This window comes from Apus apus, chromosome 3 (genome assembly GCF_020740795.1).
Source record: "Apus apus isolate bApuApu2 chromosome 3, bApuApu2.pri.cur, whole genome shotgun sequence".
NCBI classification, from domain to species: domain Eukaryota; kingdom Metazoa; phylum Chordata; class Aves; order Apodiformes; family Apodidae; genus Apus; species Apus apus.
The window spans coordinates 83,736,344-83,753,069 of NC_067284.1; the positions used below are offsets into that span (position 1 = coordinate 83,736,344).

The following is a 16,726-nucleotide window of genomic DNA, read 5'->3' on the forward strand; positions in this document are numbered from 1 at the left end:
GCTTGTGCTTGAATCAGCTCAAGTATGTACATTTTCCAAACAAAAAAAATCTGCTCCATAGCTGACTCACTTTCAGAACTAAATCATATGCATTACTATCTTACGACCTTGGTTGGAGTCAACAAAAAGTCAAGTTGCACTGCAATTTAATATACCTCCAAACTTCTATTTGGCAAGAACAATCCCTTGATAGTTACTAGTGTTATTCTTCAGAGACCTGATTTTCTAACACCAATAACTGCATTTATTTAATCTGAGTTTTTCAGACTCATTGGCACCACCTGCTGCAGATGCTAATGTGATGCTTCAGGCTCTTGTTGGAGAGGTCGTTTGATGCCTCAATTCTCATAGGAGTCTCCACTTTGAAGCAGATCCTTCGCTTCCTTCCTCTCCCTTGAGTATAATCACACCCACAAATGCTCTCTGAAAAGCCTTCAGCCGCTCTTTAATAGCTCTGTAGCTGGGCAGCCTATAAAGAAATTATTTTCCTAACATGAAAAATGCTCTGTCCTTCTTCTAATGTAGTAAAGCCAAAATATCAACAATCTCTCAGGCAGGAAAAAGCAGACTAGGAGACATTTTAAACACCTCTTATATATTACTCGAGTGTTACCTATTTCTAAGTGGAATCATTTTTTTTCCAGGCATTTGAAGCAGCGCCACCTGGAGGAGGGAATACAGTAGCTGCTCAACTGTGCCAAGCAACAAAACAAGTTAAGAGGAAGAATTAAGGAACAGCGGACTATGCAATTGAAACGTAGCAAGAAGGTTATTACACAGGATGTAACACAAGTTGAAATCTGGTCAAGATAACCCCAAATGGCACATATTCTTTTATTAGTACAAACGGTTGAAACCTTGCTGTTTTTTCTTATGCAAAAGGTTTCAGCTTTAAAGCATGACATTGATTAATTAGCACTATACAGGAAGTTCTTGTATAATGCACAGTCCAGCCATTAACTTCACTTGGCTGAAGATGAAACTCAGACTGTAAGTATTAACTCCTGAATAAAGCTATACATTCTCCAAGGGGAAATAATTTCCCCACCCGCATTGCTGCGGTGAAACACTGACTATTGAGGAGAGCACCATGACAACTCATTTCACTTAGGAGAGGAAATGAAGACCGTCTAATCCACGGAAAACTACAGATGAGTAAATATGTTAAACCAGTAAAGCTCTTGCTAGTGAGATGAGATGATAAAGACACTGGAATTAAAAAGTATTTGGATAAGAACTACTGTACTGAGCAAACATAGGCAAGACTGTAGTTTGACACTCCACTGAAGCATCACTGTATTTTTACAGTTGGTCTTGTGCAAGGCAAAAGAATCTAACAAAGGCAAAGATTTTTATTAGGTCAGTTCTTATACGCAACATGAAAGGCAAAATGCAGCATGAGCTTGTCCAAACCAGAAAAATTGTTTAAAAAAAACCCAGTAAAATAATGACAAAGATTTTCTAGAAAACAGGTGACATAGGGTTCAGTATCAGAGAAAATATATTGCACAAACTAGTTAAATGAGTATTACTGATATACATTAGTATTTTCCATTAACAAATAGAAAAAGTAGAAAAATTCAACATTCTGCTCATATAGAAAAAGGCAGCAGGTAGAATACAACACAGCAAGTGTATTATTTTTGTGAATGCAGAACCATGAAGCAAACAAAAGATCTGAAGAACACCACTACTCTGGATTAAATACTAGGATTATTGAACATATTTTTTTTATTGTGCTACATAACACTGGTTGAAGTACTTTATTTTCCAATCTGAAAGATTCTATCCTTTTGAGAGAGTCTTTATGTACTTAAAATGTAGAATCTACTTGAACAAGAACCGTTGCTCCAGAGATACAATTGCTATAGCTCCAACAAAACGAAAAGAACTATAGAAAGCACTTAGCTCTTCATGGTTATGTTGGCCTGTTTTAAAAATGAGAAGTTACAATATTGCTTTCAGAGCCAACTCCAGAGGATAATATATCCCCTTGTAAGATAAGGACCAGAGATGGATGTAAGAGAGGAATTGCCTCTGGAGTTGCCTGACTCTCCCTACTGACAACTTGAGAGGTACTAGATGAATCCTACCTTTATTATAAAGATCTGTGCAATAACAGATGCAGAGTAATTGATTCAGAACACAGGTAAAACATGCAATTAAAAAAAAAATAGTATAAATTTTATTTTAAAGGAAAACAATTTCTTTGTTTGCTCATTTCCCACAAGGATGATCCTCTTTTTTCCCCCCAAACAACTTATTTCTTAAAGTGTCTCTGTATAATTTAAAATACTCTTTAATATTTTTATATATGTGTATGTCTATATACATATATACACAAAAAAGACATCAGTTAGTGACTTACTGCAAATTAGCACTGAGATATAATAGCATGTATTAATGCTTAGAATAATAAATACCATGTCTCACTAAGCTAGTGGTACAAACTATTCAAAATCAGTATTCTACTGAATCTTAATTATTATTTCCTTAACATTAGCATGGTACAGAACTACTTTTGATACCAATTCTATTCACTTCTGCACTTAAGCAAATAATTTAGCAGAAAAATTAAAATTTGCCAAGAGAAATGCTTACCCAAAGAAATTTATAGCACAAATTTGTTGCTAAAAACCACCATAAAATGCAGTCAAAAGACATGTTTATATAAAGCTGTAAAAAACACTGTAGTACAAAAGCAAATAAAATGAGAGGAAAGCTGATAAGAAGTGTTACCTGGCTTTATGAAATGCAGACATTAACAGAGAAGGATATTTCAGATTAGGTTGCCATTTCTTGGTCAAAAAGCAACTCCACAGAAGTTTTGAGGATTTTATGCTGGTTAACTCTAACTTTGTTAATTCTCTGGTAAAGAAGGGCATCCAATAGCATTTACATTTAATTAGTCTGAAAAGATGATTGTTATAAACAGCAGTGATTCTATCAGAAAGTACGACTGCTCTACTTGAAAAACCTGCACTGATCTAGTTTTCTAGCAACAGTTCTGATCTCAACGAGACAGATTCCCTTCAAGCTAACAAATTGCCAACATCTACATGCTTCTACTGACAACAGTAAAAGGGGGCGGGAAAGTCTTCTAAATTTCTGAATACATTTACTCAGATTTAATACAGAGCTCATCTAAAAGCAATGAATGCAGAATTGAACTGTGGATGCCTGCTGTAACAGCATGCATTAAACTTATGAATCTCATTCCTCCCCCTCTCAAGCACTTGATTAATCCTTTCAAAAGCCTAGATTTTTTTTCCCTGAGCTGAGAAATGTAAATTGGTTTTCAGAGGCAATGTCTTTGTTTCCACTTTTCTGTATTTGTCCTATTGCTGATGCTGACTAAGAGAATAATCAAAGTCAGAGCAGACAGGTACCATAAGCATTTAATCAGTTGGGAGTCACAGAACTGCAGCAGTTCTTACCTGTTTTCTACATTGTGCTTTGCAATGGTACTTTTTGAATGAGTCTAAAATTATTACGCTTAATTCGGACATGTCCTCTCAACAGTTCTCTGCTATTAGGTAAGTTACACAACACTGCTATGTTGAAAATATTTAAAGCTAAAATGAAAAATTAACCCATAACTCATTGTAAAGGTAAATTTTGGTGGCCTGTGGTGTTCAATGGTTGCCAAAGAGGTCCCACTGGCAAGGGCACAGCTGACAGTAAAATGGGAGGAGTGCTGACATGACTGATGGGAGAATCACTAGCTGGAAAGACTTTTCTACTCCTGAGGTTTGGGCCAACAGAAACCTCATTACATTCCCCAGGTGGATTTGTGGCACAGAATAACCCTAGGTGCAAGTAAGCACTGGGAGAAGAGGGGATGGGCAGACAACCCCAGCAAGGGCAAAGCCACAGCTGCCTTCATCTGCCTGGAATGAAGAGACCTCCCAAGAGCCTTAGAGCCAAGGAGTGGCTGGAGAGCTGCCCAGCTGAGAGGGACCTGGGGGTGTTGACAGCCAGCTGAACACAAGCCAGTAGTGTGCCCAGGTGGCCAGGAAGGCCAATGTTATCCTAGCCTGTATCAGGAATAGTGTGACCAGCAGGACCAAAGAGGTGATCCTGCCCCTATACTTGGTCTTGGTGAGGCTGCACCTCAAGCACTGTGTGCAGTTTTGGGCACTGCAGTGTAAGGAGGACATTGAGGTGCTGGAGAGGGTGCAGAGAAGGGGGGTCTGGAGAACAGCTCTTATGAGGAGAGGCTGAGGGAGCTGGGGCTGTTCCTCCTGAAGAAGGGAAGGCTGAGGGGAGACCTCACTGGTCTCTACAACTACCTGAAAGGAGGTTGTGGTAAAGTGGGTGTTGGCCTCTTTTCCCTAGTGACTAGCGATAAGACAAGAGGAAATATGGTCAAGTTGTGCCAGGGGAAGTTTAGATTGGATATTGGGAAAAATTTCTTCACAGAAAGAGTGATGAGGCATTGGAACAGGCTGCCAGGGAGGTGGTAGAGGCACCATCCCTGGAAGTGTTCAAAAAATGGGTAGACATGGTCTTTTGGGAGATTGTTTAGTGGTCTTGGGGGTGTAGGGCTGATGGCTGGAATTGATATTCAAAGGTCTTTTCCAACCTTAATGATTCTATGTCCCCGGGTTTCATAAATATTCATCAGTATTCTAGATATTTAGATGACAGGGAGGGGGAATTCAGTCTTTTTCAAACTTCTTTTTTTAAAAAAATATTGCTTACTCTGATTACCAAAGGTCTGCTTTCCTCACCCACCATTGAGGCCCCATAGCTTTTAAATATCTCAGTATTATTTTATTTCAGAATTACACTCAAATAAAAGTCTAGGTCCAGCATATATATTTATCTAACATAAACCTCAAAAAGCTACAAAATAATAAGCATTCAGAAAGGAACTTGGCCTGCTAACTACAAAAGAACAAAGAAAAAATAACTGATTGCTCAAAGTAGCATACTTCCTTTATTATCCCTTTTTTTTTTTTTCAGAAGTCCCTATTCAATCCCTTCTGTGAGAAACTCCAGGAGTATACTCAAGGCTTCTCAGGGATCAATGCCCACCAAAAAGAAGAGGAATATATTTTGTCTCAAAAAGAAATAAAGTTCCATATTCTACGCACATTCTGGGGGGCTTAATCCTAGGTAACTTTAAGGTCCTCAATTTTCATAGCAAACATTTAGCACATTATCTCAAGCTAGGTATCCAGAATTAAAGCTGTGTAATTAATTACACTGTAAGCCAGCCTGCTGTGTGGGTCAGAAGTGTAAGCAGGCAGGAGAGATGATACCACATGCAGTGATGCCACGTACCTCCTCCTGCTAGACTCTGCCACCCAGACAAACATGAAAGAAGAACACACAAGCACAGGACAGCAGATTTGCCTAACACTTACAGAGCCTAAAGGAAGCAAAATTCTGAGGTGAACAATTAAAATGGAGCAACCTAAGTCATACAAAACAGCTTGCTCAAAACTCATCCGTCGCCACCAACCAAGAGGAACCCAAGTGAAGTGAGGATGCAAGTGCTGGCATCTCCTGGCCTCCAGACTTGCACAGAAGTGATGGTGACCAGATACCTGAACATGTATTTCAGTGCTGTGAGCGTGCCAGTGTGAGAACACAAATGGGTAAAAACTCATAGAATCATAGAATCATAGGGGTTGGAAGGGACCTCAAAAGATCATCTAGTCCAACCCCCCCTGCCAGAGCAGGGTCACCTAGAGTACATCACACAGGAAGGCGTCCAGGCGGGTTTTGAATGTCTCCAGAGAAGGAGACTCCACAACCTCTCTGGGCAGCCTGTTCCAGTGCTCTGTCACTCTCACAGTAAAAAATTTTTTTCTGATATTCACCTTAAACCTCCTATGCTCCAATTTGTATCCATTACTCCTTGTCCTATCACTGGTCATCACTGAAAAAAGCTTAACTCCATCTTCTTGACACTCACCCTTTACGTATTTGTAAACATTGATGAGGTCACCCCTCAGTCTCCTTTTCTCCAAACTAAAGAGACCCAGCTCCCTCAGTCTTTCCTCATAAGGGAAGAGGTTTATGTTCCACTCCCTTAATCATCTTTGTAGCTCTGCGCTGGACTCTTTCAAGCACTTCCCTGTCCTTCTTGAACTGAGGGGCCTAGAACTGGACACAATACTCCAGATGCGGCCTCACCAATGCAGAATAGAGGGGGAGGAGAACCTCTCTTGACCTACTAACCACACCCTTTCTAATACACCCCAGGATGCCATTGGCCTTCTTAGCCACAAGGGCACATTGCTGGTTCATGGTCATCCTCCTGTCTACCAGGACCCCCAGATCCCTTTCACCTACACTGCTCTCCAGCAGGTCAGCCCCCAACCTGTACTGGTACATGGGGTTGTTATTCCCCAGAGGCAAGACTCTACACTTGCCCTTGTTGAATTTCTTCAAGTTTCTCCAGGCCCAACTCTCCAGCCTGTCCAAGTCCCTCTGAACGGCAGCACAGCCTTCTGGTGTGTCAGCCACTCCTCCCAGCTTGGTGTCATCAGCAAACTTGCTGAGGGTACATTCTGTACCCTCATCCAGGTCGTTGATGAAGATGTTGAACAACACCGGTCCCAGTACCGACCCCTGAGGGACTCCACTGGTCACAGGCCTCCAACTAGATTTTGCCCCATTGACTACAACTCTCTGACTTCTTCCTTTCAACCAGTTCTTGATCCACCTCACTGCCTGATCATCAAACCCATACTTGATCAACTTAACTTGACTGAGGATTACCTAAAATAAAGTCACCTCTCCCTTCAAAAAGATCTCTCAGTGACTTACTTGCACTAACATCCTTGCAGGTCAACAAGGTCTGACTTTGAGGGGAGGACTTGGTGCTGCTAGGTAAATAAAGGCATTTGATCACCAATATGGCCCATATCCTAGATGACATTCCATTAAACCCATCCAGCTTTCCAGCATCATAGCCTGTCAAATCAATAATGGGCTAGATAGCTCTGCACTGAATAACTTGGTTCTGCATTGGAAACGTTACCTTCATAGCAGGAGAATAAAAAAAGCCCACAAATACTCACAGTATATTCTTATATCACTAATTATTAATGAGGAAAAAGGCTAAATTAACATACTAAGAACAAAAAGAGATAAGCCGTTTACTAGTATTTGCATGTGGCTTTTTTTACCATAACAAAACTGGCAAACCCTTAGTCTTTTTGTACAAAATGGCTGTCACTGGATTTTTTACAGTAGCGTATAGAATTTAAACACAACAGTAATATTACCACAGAGCCTCATTCCAAGGATCTTTACTCATTCACTATTTTTTTAATGTAAAAAGCCCACAGAGGTAGTTACTTGGCACACATAATTTATGAATTCAGAAGAAAACTATGCACAAATTCAAACCTACAGAAAGTGAAAATATTTTCCTGTCTCCATTCAGATAAAGAAACTGCTTGCAGCAGTTCATTTAAAGTCAAATCCTATCACACTCACATTAAAAGGATGTTCTTTAAGAGCAAACAAAACGATGCACCAATCTGTTGACTAGAACATCCATCAGGACACACTGATAGAGAACCATTAGTCAAGATTCCCTACTAATAGAAAAATCATTAGTAGACAGCGTATTATTAGCAGTGCCTCTTAGATTACTGAGCCTTCTCTTAACCAATACCTAACTCTGAGGCGAGTGTCTCTGAATCTTTTGAAGCCTCTGTGGCATAATTTATTCAAGACTCTTGACATAGTGCAGTCCTTCTGGATCACAGTATCAGCTTGAAAATTAAGTACAGAGAAGCATGAAGAAATCAAAGTAACAGGGCAAAGGGGAGTTCTTACTTTATCTGAAAGTACAGAGGTAACATTAAAAAACCTAGTTTAAATTCACCCAAACCTGAAATTTTCAAGACAAACAGTAAAAGGTATTACTCTGTTTCTGTTTATTAGCTGCAGGCATCTCAGTTCAGGATATATCTCAGTAGGATTGTGAATACCTCCATAAATAATGCATGCTTCATTTTGATTCTCTCAGTGTACCTACTATGCCATTTACTCTGGCATCCAAACAAAGCCTGTGATGTGTTCAGACAGCCCAGCTAGCAGGTGGCATGGCAGGACGGGCCCAGATTCAATGAATACATCTGTGTGAGCTCTGACAGAGAAACACCCTAAGCAAAATCAAGTGGCAGTCTAGAGATCACTCACTTTCCACAATAAGGAGTAAGCTATGGAAATAACAAAAAATTACTGGCTTAAATACTTATTAATGATGATTTACAGTTAAAACACTATGTGTAAACTGTGACACATTAGCACAGAGAGGCTGAAATGAGGTCAGAAGCAGAAAAATCCAAAACACAAGCTTTCCATTACTTAGTGTTGATATAGAAGGTTTCAGTTCATAGTTTCTGACACACTGTTTTGAGTAGAGATCCAGAGCTAGACTCTCTCCATGTTTTCTTCTTCACCTGGAGTATTGTGTTCAGTTTTGGTCCCTGCAAAAGGATGCAGACAGGCTGGAGAGGGTTTAAAGAAGGGCCACAGAGATGATCAGAGAATTGGAGGACCTGTCACATGAGGAGAGGCTGAGAAAACTGGGTTTGTTCAGCCTTGAGAAGAGAAGGCTTACGGAAGACTTCACTACCATGTTCCAGTACTTAAAAGTGTGGCTACCAAGAAGCTGGAGATTCCCTATCTACAAGAAGTCACATGGAAAAGACAAGGGCTAGCGAGCACAAGTTGCTCTTGGGGAGGTTCGAACTGGACACAAGAGGTCAATTTTTCACCATGAGGACAGTCAAACATTGGAATAGTCTCCCAAGGAAAGTGGTATATTCCCGCACATTGGACAGTTTTAAGACTCAGCTTGGCAGGGTGCTGAGCCATCTCATATCAACCATAGTAGTACCTAGAAAGGTCTGACCAGATGATCCTTCAGGTCCTTTCCCACCTGCCATTCTATGATTCTTGTTGCTTTCTGTAGATCAGGTAACAAGAACTGTAAGACTACCTAACAGTTGCCGATAACTTTATATATGTTCTCAACCACTTGGCTTGTTTGTGGATGTCCTGACCTTTAATATTTTCTATATTATCTTTTTAATTATCATAAAGGTCTCCTAAACAGTACCTGGTATCTGCTCTTTATGGCTTCTTTGTCATCCTGTGCTGACTTCACATAATCAGTATGTTTAGGAGAAAATTAAGACTTTCCACTTTTTATTGCTGTTTGGTGCTTTGTGTTTTGTTTTTTAATCTCAGTTGAGTTGACTGCTTCCAGCCACAAAAAGCTGCCAAAGTTGGTATCAGCTGGTCCAACACAGAATGCAGACACAGAAGACACTTGGTAACTAAAGGCTGATGTACAGTGTTTGGATGTTGGGCTAGATAACTTTTAAAGGCCCCTTCCAAGACAAAGCATTCTGTGATTTCCAGTACTCCTTCCTTGTTAGAGATTTCATTTCCCTTTCACAGAAGTTCTCCTTAAATCCCACCATCTCGTCTGAAAGCCTGACTGCATCATCTGAATGTATCTTTCTGTAGTAGGCTTCTCTGGTCTAGCAGCAAATGGGATACAGAATTTGGGAGCAAATTAGAAGTATCATTATCATCGTTATTTTACAGATTCTAGAAAGCAGATTACTGTTTTGAATACTTTTTCTTCTCTTGTAGGTTTTGAATTTGAGAATTAATTAATTAATGCTTATTTAGTCTCCAGATATCGTTCGGCAAGCTAGTGTAGTAAAGGCTGAAAATCCTCTAGGGTTTCACATCATGTGTGGTGACACTCAGGTAACTTCCTGATGTGCACCTTAGCTTTAATCTGGTTAGAAAGAAGCAGTGGGGTAACTCACTGAGCTTTTGAGAGCCTCCATGAGTCCTGAGTAGATACAATAGCCAGGGGAGGGTGAAGATGCCCTTTTATGCACACATCCTCTAGGCTTGAACAGTCTGACTACAAAGAGGAACAATCCTGACAAACAGACTGCCAAAGCAAGCAGTGTTTTTTTAATTGTCAAGGCAACATAAACCAGCATTTCTTTAATAATTTTAAGATTTTGTCACACGATATTTTTTCAGTTTGTCCACAAAGGAAATACTGTGGATTTGATTTTGTTCTGAGGCTGGTGGACATGGAATAATTGTAGTAAAATGTGGTGCAGCAGATCTTTGGAAAAGGAGACAAAATCCTGCAGTGTCTACACATATGGGCAGACTTCTTTTTCTCTGTTTAAAGAATTTAGTTCTTCCACCACATCTGTCACAAACCACATGAATTAGTGCACATTCAAGATGCAAAAACAGGCTCAGAAATGTATGGCACACTGCTGATAAGGAAGAGGAGAAAAGAAAAGGTCAAGTCTTTGAAACAAATCAGCTAATTCGGCAAACAAAAGCCTGGTTAGGGAACAATGCAGAACTCAGTGAACACTAGGGAACTGCCCTGCAGAATCAACAGGTGCTAGATAACCCATCAAACACTGTCTTCTTATTTTTTTCTCAATAACTTGCCAGCAGAAACAAGCATGGTGACATTTTCTTGCTTTGTATCTAGCTCCCAGATTTCAGAGTTTTATGGATCATATCTAGGAGATATATCACCTGAAATGCAAAGCCAGCTAAAATTGGTATCAGAGAGGCAGGCAGAAGATGCCCTTCAGAAGACATAAAAGATGTGCTATATGTCAGTCCTTTTCACTGTATAAATCCCTACTTCCACCAAAAAACTACAGTAACCAGTTTGCTGGTAAATATCTCTATCTGTTTATATAAGAAGATTTAAATGTATCATTCTATTATCAAGTGCAAACACAACTCTGGATACTGTATTGCCTCTGTCTTAGTTCATTACAGTACTTAAGCATATTATAAGGATGGTTTGGATGAATGCCATTAATTCGTCTCTTCTATTCTCAATGCTTGCATCTCACTACTTCTGTACAAGGACTCTGAAATCTGGAACGGGAACAGAAAAGCAAAGGTACCTTTCGTTCTGGCATGTCCTAACTTGAACCCCAGACACAGACTTGGGGTAACTAACATTTAGAGACATAATTTTAACAATGGCTAAGCAACTATTCCAGAAAATTCAGTATCATTCACACAAACTTTGGTATAAAAGCAATGTCAAAACTTTAAAAGGAGAAGAGCAAGACAGTGGGGATTTTAATCTCAAATGCTTAACCTGAAAATTTGGAAAGCAGACTAGACTGCTATTTCTGTTGTGTTAAAGAGCAGTCAGTGGAACATTTGGATATCCAAATTTGGTTTGTCAATGTGTTTAGCCAAATGAACAACTAGTGCTTTGGATTTCATTATTGCATGTCTGGACACTGTAAATCAGAAGTGATAGTTATACTATGAGGAGCCTTGCTTTTATTATTATTGTTTATACAATGCTTAACATTGCTCACAGATACTATAATCAGAACACTTGTAGGCAAAAAACATAGAAGCAGTGTAAAAATAAAACTGAAAGCTCTTCTAAGTATTTTTTCCAATTTACTTTTTTCCCTGAGTTTTGAATTATAGTTGTAAGATAGGTACAGTTTTTTTGTTCCTAAATACACTGTGCAACATCTGATACCAAAAAGAACATTTGGCTGGAACCTAACTTGAACCAATACACTTCACATGGAGGTGAAGATGCTTTCAAGCAGAAAGAAAAGATAACATTTCAAGCTGTATCAGGTTCTTTGCACAGCTCCAAAAGCATTCAAAAGTATAAAATCATGTACATTGGTGGTTTGAAGTTAAGATTTTAAAACATCCTGAAATAGCTTAAGGAAGGGAAGTGGTTTTTTTGTATTCCATAAATTAACAGCTCTAGGCTAGTCCCTATGAAAACAATAGGAACAACATGTAAAGCAGGTCACTGCAATCTTGAAGTTCCTTCTCTTAAGTATTTAATAGGTACATAGAGGAACAAAACTTACCATGGGCAAGGAAGAGGAGAAGTATGTATCATGTTTCAGATGACTGCAAATCATCCAACTGGTAGCCCATTATACCATACATTGATGAAAACTTTTGCCATAACCACCAAGATCTTAAAAACAACAAACACAAAAACAAAACACACAAAAGTTAATCAGACATTGAAAAAGTGAAAACTGAGTGTTATTTAAAAATCAAATTTCACTGCTCTTTAAGCATATTATTAAAATGACAGAAAAGAGATTGATGCACACTATCACCATGCAGCAAGAGCTTCTCTTAACAACCACTGCAATATATTTTGCTTAGATAGTTAATTTGCAGTTATTTTGGCTTTCAGCTGACTTCAGGATTCAGATCTTTTATTCATCGTTGATTAATGCTGATAGCTTACGCATCAGCATTTTACTCAATCCAACATTTTCAAGCACTATTATATTTTCCTTTTTGTTTCTTTTATGCAGGACCCAATAATAAATACAGGCTGGTCAGAGAATGGATTGAGAAAAACCGTGAGGAAAAGCACTTGGGGGCATCGGTTGATGAGAAGCTCAACACAAGCTGGCAATGTGCACAGAAAGCCACCGGTATCCTGGGCTGCATCAAAGGAAGAGCAGCCAGAAAGCCAAGGGAGATGATTCTCCCCCTCTACTCTGCTCTTGTGAAACATCATCTAGAGTACTGCATCCAGTTCGGAGGCTCCCAACACAGGAAGGACATGTAGCTATTGGAGCAAGACCAGAGGAGGGCCAGACAGAATTCCCAGAACTATCTGGGAATTTGTCTGGTTTTGGTTTGTTGTTTTTTGTTTGTTTGTTTTGGGGGGGGGTTGTTTGTTTGTGTGGGGTTTTTATGAAAGGGAAAAGGGATGGGAGAGTTCTACCACTCTTGAAGCATCCCATTTTAATAGTTTCAGATTTAAATAGCTCCTCTCAAAAGAGGTTTTTTTACTTCAGTTGTATTTAATGTCAAATCTTAGATTAAGATAAAGTCAAGACTAAAGTGAAAGTGTGATCCAAGCACAGTGGTTCCTCTCTCATGGAACATTTTGTAAGTGGGGTGTTCCAAAACGCGCTTTTCATCAGATACAGAATGAGATTTCAAACATCTAGCTGAAGTGGGATTTTGCATTTTCCATAGATCTGCACAGATCCTAAAAGCTAGGGAACTGATACTCTTTTCATCTTTAATGGGGAAAGCTTAGGTAAAATTAATACTATGTGCAGAGCAATTTCTACAGATTCTTTTTGTCTGCATCAATCACACTTTTCTTTTTCCTCCTTCTGCTGAAATTCTACATCTAAATTCTGTTAGTAGCTTATGTCAGCTACATGACCCTCCCAAGCATTTAAACTTTCTGGTGTGCCTTTCTTCTCTAAAAACCCATTAGAATGGGTTCAACCCATGTTGAATTTGGGCTCAGCCAAGTGATACACAAATCTGTGAAAACTGGATGGGTAGAAAATATCCTCACACAAATTTACTATGAACAACTCTTATCCAGTTTTATTTTACAATGTAAATAAATTCTTAATCATCGTAAACATAAGAATATTTTATTGTGGTGGAGATCTCCATTAAAGTCAAAACAAGTAAGCTTAGGAAAAGGCATTGTACTCACATACAATATTTTTTGTGCATGTATGTTTTGTATGTGCATGTTCTTACAAATACTTTTCTGTACTCATTTTTAAATGCTCTTTCAAAGGACACAATAAACTATTTTCAAGTATAGTCAGGCTTTGTTCAGACAATCAGCAAGTTTAAGCAAATCCAACACCAGGATACTTACTGGTTCTACTTCTCACATTCCCATTGTTTTTTCAAAAATAATTTGTCAAAAAAACTTATTTTTTAAAAGCGCTACAAATTTTTAAAAGTTTAAGTTTTCTAAAGACAAAATTAAATTCAAATTAAATATGTAAAATGTGGAACATATGAGTTATTTGGGGTCTTTTACAGAATATTCTTTACTTTCCTCAAAGTCTGCAAGAATCAGTATCTTTATGACAAGCTCTTCCGATAACTTATTTAGATAAAGTGACCTACTTGTTGTTTAAGTCAAGTGACTTTCTTTTCATCATTTCCAGCTCTGAACTTATGAAAGGGCAACAGCCTGGCCCTGCCAAGACAGTGAGGTGAGTAATCTCATAATTAGGTTTTCCCTGACATTGCTCCTTTATCAGGTTTAGAATTCATTTAATTAAAGGAAAAACCAACCAACCAAAAAAAAAAAAGACAAGAAAAAACAAAACAACAAAAACACCCCCCCAAAAAAAACAACTCCAAAGAACAACAATAAAACCAGAAAATGTGTGTTAAGAAAGCTGAGGAGAAAATATTCCACTCTCCTAGTTCTTCTCTTTAAGAGATACACAATCAAAGTGAGAACTTAAAGTCTTTTTTTATATCGGCATATGTTGCCCTTTCCCTTAAAGCAGTATCTTCCCCAAAATATTCACAAACTTTGCATATTCTTTGCCATGTGAGGAGCTCTAGGATGTAGGAAGTCACCAAAGTGCATAATGAAGAGGGACTGATCAAAAAACTGCTGCAGTCACATTGTAATTTCTGAATAACTAAACCTTTGTTTAAATAATTACACTGTCATATCTTGTGCTGTAAAGTGCAAAGTTACTAAAACATTTTAGCAGAAGCCCCTTGCCATCATTCAGTCACATGATTGAGGGTTTTTTCTTGCAGGACTAGATTCCCAAGGTGCTCTTAAGGATGCTTTAGTGATCCACTAAAAAAGCTGGAAATGGTGTTTATTTATTCTGCTGACCACCTTAATCCTTCAAGAAGGTATGTGTAGAGCCACAACAATACAAATTTTGGCCTTCCTGTGGCATTCTGACTGCCCATAAAATTAAAAGCCATAAAAAGACTTCTATGTTTTCAAATGCTTTAAGAATATGAAAGAAAAATAAACCTTGCAAGAATTAACATACTCTAGTTTTTGCTAAAAAATAAAGCCAAATAAGGCAATATCCACAATATAGAGGTTTTTTAAGGAAGCTACTAAATACTTGTGAAAGTTACAAAACACCTGAAATGCAAACAACTACAAATCTGCTCATCGTAGCCAGAGTCTTGATCTGTTCCCAGCACTTAAGTGGCACAGGTGGACTGTAAGAGTTCATTTGTGGCTTCACTGATAAACACAAAACACCTGGTTAAAATTAGTCACACACAGAACTACATGAAATGCAGCAGTTCCTGTGTATCAGCATTACTGGGACTGCACATCTCTGCAGCCAGCCACAGCAAGGTCAGCAGTGCCCGAGCACAGGTACAGGGACTGGCACCAGTAACCACATCCAGCATGAAGAGTTGCTTACTCTGAGAGCAGAGGTCCTAAGGGCAGTCTCCAAGGACAAAGTAAAGATTTTATCCTGGTTTCACTGCTCAGAAATATGAAGATGGTTTTAGACTGTACCGATGTCTCACTACCACCTCCACAAAACCCTGTATAAAAAAAGGGGCAATTCTGTGAGTGTCCTATGCAACTACAGAAGCATCCAGACGGAACACGAATTAGCAATTGATTTAATTAATTAGAAAAGTTGCTTTGAAGGAAGTAAACATTATTGACAGAAGTTCCCAAGCATTGTTCTCTGTTGAAATCTAAGCTGTCATTTCAGTAAGGGCAAAGGTTTTTTTTTTGCCTAACAAGCAATCTGCTCTGAAAATGAATTAGAAACCTCAGGTATTCTGCATGTATTTCACAACCACCAAAAGACTAATCTCAAATATTTGACTGCAAATTGCTCCACTTGTACCAGTAAAATTCACGAGCCACTTGCATACCCTTTACAGTCAGGTTGTACAAGCCTGTCCCTGTTCTGCTCACCCGCCAGGGCAGAGTGGCATGTGGTCATTCATCCAGTGACTGCCTCTGCTACTCTGCATCTATCCCTCCCAGCCAAAATACAGAGTCAATATTGGATTAATGTCTAGTTGCTGGATTCATTAATGTTCATTCATCAGAGCATATCACTGAGAAGAACATTTTATGTAGCGGTACCTCTAATTCTAAGCCTAACTCTTGACCTTCATTTTTTTGTAGGTTTTTTTTTGTTTGTTGTTGATTTTTTTCCTTTAAATTAGTCAAATCCATGGTTACTACCCAGTATAACATAAAAAAGACAAGACCAAAATCCGACAGTTCTGCCAGCTACACACTGTGCAAACCAAGATAGACACGTTGTGTAAATGCATAAAAGTGCTAAAGAGCTTTCATGAAAAACATTCAACCTACAGCTTGTTTTAAATCACTGAGTATATTCAAACTGATTGCTATTTATACACTTTTCTTGATTTAAATCAAAACCCCTCATTAGGTTTAGTTACGCTAAGATTTGCATCAATGGCATTCTAAATGCCAATCGATTACTGTAACACACAGAGGAAGAAGAATGCATTAATTATTTAAAGAAGGAAGAGAATCTGAATGCATTTTTCCCCTTATAATGAACAAAACAGGATCATGTCCAAATGACCAAACATTTTGGCCCTTGGAAACTATTGTAACTGTTGTTTAAATCAAAATTTGTTTAAAGTTATGAATATGCAATATTTTAAAACTGTGGAGCAGTATATCATTGCTTGAAACTCAAGTTTGTTTTAACAGTGGGACCTTACAATCACGATGTCTAATGACTACTGATAAAAGTGCTTTTTAGTCCTTATACAAACTCTACTAGCTACTGACCTATTTTCAAAGTGTAACCAATTCAGCTTGAAGTTACCAAAAAAAAATGCACCAAGAGGCCAAAGAATATGATTTTTCCACTAAAATGCTATTTTCTAAAACAAAAAAGTA

At 38.5% G+C, this 16,726-nt stretch overlaps 1 protein-coding gene across 1 annotated transcript in view; it reads right to left on the reverse strand.

The window, feature by feature from the left end:
- CHRM3 (cholinergic receptor muscarinic 3) overlaps positions 1 to 16,726 on the reverse strand; it is a 271,524-nt gene that overhangs the window by 172,947 nt on the left and 81,851 nt on the right. Inside the window, exon 2 of the mRNA XM_051615080.1 lies at positions 11,901 to 12,013. The gene's annotated coding sequence lies outside the window, so the exon portion shown is untranslated. The remainder of the gene's footprint in view (positions 1 to 11,900; positions 12,014 to 16,726) is intronic.